Raw genomic sequence first — 4,998 nt, 5'->3', positions numbered from 1 at the left:
GGAGTATTTGAGATGATGTTTCAAGATTCTATTTGTTTCCTGTTCACATTATCCTGGAAATGTGTTAGCATTCATATTTGGTGATGCGATTTCTGCTTTATTACTATTGAGAGAATAATAAGCAAAGTGACAAAACAGCACTTAAGGATGGTGCTCTAATAACTTGTTTGGTTTGAATGATGTTTTTGCTTTTTGCTTTGATACATTAAAACATTTTAAAATACTTTAAAATAAAAGGGGATATTGTTGTTATGGATGGACCCTGCCTTTCTCAACAGATCTATTTTTAAGAAATTTTATGTACATAAAATCATTTAATGACTGCACAAAGCAAATCAATGGTGAGCCTTTTGAGAAACATTCATGACAATTCAAGCTATGTTCACATGGTGAAGGTCATACTGTCCAGTACCTTTGGAGAATTTCAGGGGAGGGTTATATAGGGTTTTATTTACCTGAGAACTCAAAGAACCTCCTGTTTTTCAATTCATTTACTGTAACAACTGTTTTTTTGGTCCCATTTGAACAATCCACTAATTCACCACTTTTCAAGCCCTCGCTTCCTTCTTTCTTGGTTTAGATGCCATGGTCCATTATCATAATTTCTTTCTCTCATGTGTCCTCAGTAACCTTACCATTTGCTCTCTAAGTATATAAATGTGATGAGAAGAAATCCCACTTGTCTCACTTTAATTATATTTCTATATCCTAAATGGCTCCACAGTTCTGCCTTTTGAATCCTACTACATTACCCTGCTGCATTTGTTTTTACACCTTCCGAGATGATTATATCACACCATGTCTTCACTGCTTACCTCTCCAATACTCCTTCCTCATTTCTCACTGTTGGTTGATGACCTTTCTTCACATTTTATTGAAAAATTAAAACATCCAGAAGAAAAGTGCTGCATCTTCTTACCACCAGATCTAACAGCCTACATGCAGCTTTGCATATATATGTATGTGTGTGTGTGTGTGTGTGTGTGTGTGTGTACATACAGAGAGTGTGTACACACACACAAGCGTATTCTACATTCCCTCCTGACACAGTCTCCTCTCTTCACAGCCAGCCTTTCCACCTATGTAACTAATGTTTTCCTCTTGATCTGTTTAAATTCTGACTCCAATTCCAGTGTGTAGGGGTTTATCCCACTCCACCAAGCAATGTTCCAACACCAGCTGGAGCCTTCCAATTTGACTCAGTTCTGACACTATCCACCTGGCGAGAGTGTCAGATCCCATGGGTTATAGGCTCAGTCCCACAAGTCTGCTCTCAGCCCCCATTTCAGATGCCACTTGCAATTCCAGGTTGTCACCTCTGTTTCTGACAAACTGGTTATAGATTAGAGGTTCCAATGATCTCCTCCTTGGGTTTGATTAATTTTGCTGAGCCAGCTCACAGAACCCAGAGAAACATTGTACTTACTAGATTTACCAGTTTATTATAAAAGGATATAACTGAGGAACAGCCAGGAGGAAGAGATGCAAGGAATGAGGAAAGGACACCGAGTCCCGGTGCTCTCTCAAGGGGTGTCATTGTCTCAGTAACTCCACAGGTTCACCAACCCAGAATCCAAAGCAGGCTCCAGGCTCCACGCTATCAGTGCAGAGCCTGATGTGGAGCTTGAACCCATGAGAAATTACAGTTTCATACCTGTCATTCATATCAGAACATAAACATGTCTCATTATCTCTTATCTTTAAATAAAAATCCTTTGAGGGGCGCCTGGGTGGCTCAGTCAGTTGGGTGTCCGACTTTGGCTCGGGTCATGATCTCACACTCCGTGGGTTCGAGCCCCGCTTAGGGCTCTGTGCTGACAGCTCAAAGCCTGGAGCCTGCTTTGGATTCTGTGTCTCCCCCTCTCTCTGCCCCTCCCCTACTCATGCTCTGTCTCTCTCTGTCTCAAAAATAAATAAGAACATTTAAAAATTAAACAATAAATGAATAAAAATCCTTTGATTCACTATCATTTTCCAGTTATGACCCATTTCTGTAATAAAAATCTTTGAAAGAAGTGTCTATTGTCTCTCCCACCATCCATTCTCTTTCTTACAGTCCAGCCAAGATTCAGTACCCTATTCATCAAGGCCACCTTTTTCTTTTTTTTTTTAATTTTTTTTCCAACGTTTTATTTATTTTTGGGACAGAGAGAGACAGAGCATGAACGGGGGAGGGGCAGAGAGAGAGGGAGCCACAGAATCGGAAACAGGCTCCAGGCTCCGAGCCATCAGCCCAGAGCCCGACGCGGGGCTCGAACTCACGGACCGTGAGATCGTGACCTGGCTGAAGTCGGACGCTTAACCGACTGCGCCACCCAGGCGCCCCAAGGCCACCTTTTTCAAATCAGCAATAACCTCCATATCTTGCAAAATCCAGTGGTCAATTCTAATTCATTTTATTTGGACTCTCACAGGTATTTGGGTATCCTCCTCATCAATTTCCTTCTGCCCCTGTGCCAAAGCACTTCTTCACTAGACTTCTGGGGGCATCTGATGTTCTCCTCCCCCCCCACCCTTTATGTCACTGGTGACTCCTTCTCCATCTCTTGGGGCTTTCTTCCTCTTCTGAATCTCAAATCGCTTCTTTATATATACTCACTTACTAGATGAGCTCATTTAATTGCATAGCTTTAAAATCTAATGACTCCCAAACTTCCATCTCCTATCTAGCAGTCTCCCCTAAGCTCTTGACAGGAACCATGAATCACCCAGTTGCTCAGTCTAAAAACTAGTAGTCTGTCTTCATCACCCTGACTTTTACTTCCAACATCCAATCCACCAGAACATCCTGTTGACTCTGTAATCAAAATGTATCACTGCATGCCCTATTTCAAGTCATGATCATCTGTTACCTAACTGAAGCGATCTTCTTATTGGTCTTTAGCTTCCATACTTTCTCCCCAATAGACTTTTCTACAAACAGCAGGCTTCGTGGTCCTTTAAAAAGGTAAATCAGTTGTTTATCCCAACTCCAAGGCCCTTTTATGGCTTTACTTCATATTTACAATAAAATCCAACAGTTTTCTCATAGCTCAGAAGTTTATTATTCAAAGAGAGGTCTTCAGAACAGCAGCATTAGCATCCTTTGAAATATTGTTAGAAATTCAGAATCCCAGCCCTTGCCCCAGACCAACTGAACCAGAGTCTGTGTTTTAACAAGATCCTAGATGATTTGTATGCACCACAAAGTTTGCAAAGCACTACTGGAGAGATGAAGGACTTCACTGCAGGACCTGATTGTGTTTTGCCTTTCTGGCCTCATCTTCTTCCATTTTCTCCCTTGTTCCCTGGTATTATTGCCACTTCTTGGACCACCATGTTTATCCACCTCAAGATCTTTACTGTCCAGTCTACCTGCAATATTTTTCCCTCTAAATCTTCCATCTTAGTCAGGTCTCTGTTCATGTTTTACTTCCTTGGAGAGACCTTTACCGGCAATTCTTTCTGAAACAGTACACTTCCCCACTTTGCTCAGTCTATTCTATTGCCTTACACCCCTACAGTTCTTACAATTACCTGAAATTATGTTATTATTTGCTTGTTTGCTTCCTATCTCTAAACACTTTGAGGCCAGAGACCTTGTCTCTATAAACAACAGTTCCTAACAAGAATAGCAGATTAATATATATATAATGAATGAATGAATGAATGAATGAATGAGACTGGAGTTTGGTATTTATCATCATAGTAAAGAAGACAACCAAGTTTGTTCCAGCCGTAATAGAAATTACAGTGGCAATGGGAGTGCGGTGGGGAATAGGTAATAAACAAGTAAACAATAAATAAACAAGACAATTACAAAGTGTGAGAAAGATACTAAGGTACCTCTTCCTACAAAGAAGGCGGTACTTTAGTAAATGTTGAGCTTTTTTAGTTTATAACCAATTAATGGACCTGTTAGTGAAGTGTGGAATTCTCTTCAGTTCTTGCTCCTTCTATTTGAACTGAGATGGTCCTGCTGACTCTTTGTTTAAGAGACATGAAGTAAGCATGCTGTTTATTTAAATGATTTATTTATAAAATCGACCTATTGCTTAGCGGTGCATTTACATTACAGACTTCAAACTTATTTTTCAAAAGTGCTTTTACTAAAAAAGTTATAGGTAAAAATTGCTCTAAATTCAGGATGTAAGCTAACATTTTTCTAGGCATAGAAACAGTCATACACAGAAAAGGTTTGATGTTTTTACTATGACAAACTATAACCTCCTTATAAATAGCCACAAAATACTAAATATTTCATAACAGCAAGAAATAAGAATAAATTCTATTTAATAGTTCCTAATGGCAAAATTATGAAATACATGAGAATTAATGTTAAAATAAAAATATATGATTTCCATGAAAATAATTACAAAATACAAGATTCACTTTTTAAGAAGACCAGAATCTGCAGATGGATATGCTATAGCCCAGGACAAGATACTGAACTTTGTAAAAGAATGTCCCCAAAATAACTGTATAGACTTAATATAATTCCAACTAAAATTCTTAGAATATTTTTCTTGGAAGTTGGCAAAGTGATTTTAAGGTTAATCTGAAAAAAATAAGCAAATATATAGCCATGAAGAGTTGGAAATAATCCAAAAATGTGTTACAATAGGCAGTGAGTTAAATCAATTATTTTTCATCTCTATGGTTGAATGCTAGGTAACTATATAAAAATAATTTTGAAGAATTGTAACATGAGAAAATATATGTATTAAATTCTTATACTTCTGATATTAACTGAGGACTTACTATGGACTGACTTAGATGCTTGACATTATAAACTCACTTACTCTTTACAGTAATTTTATGAAGTGCTCTTATCATCAGGTCCATTTTACAGATGAGGCTACTGAGCTACTGAAAGGCTAAATCACTTGCTCAGGGTTATTTAACCAGCAAGCAGGATTTGAATCAGGGAAGCCTGACTCCAGAGTGCATAACCACAACACCACAACATAATATTGCCTATTACTGAGGAAAAACCCTCACTGCATCTTCATGGTCACC

This window comes from Lynx rufus, unplaced genomic scaffold (assembly GCF_022079265.1).
Source record: "Lynx rufus isolate CCGP_SWC_20201006 ecotype Redwood Valley unplaced genomic scaffold, mLynRuf1.p SCAF_3, whole genome shotgun sequence".
NCBI classification, from domain to species: domain Eukaryota; kingdom Metazoa; phylum Chordata; class Mammalia; order Carnivora; family Felidae; genus Lynx; species Lynx rufus.
The sequence above is the reverse complement of the archived record's forward strand: the minus strand, read 5'-3'. Positions refer to the sequence as shown.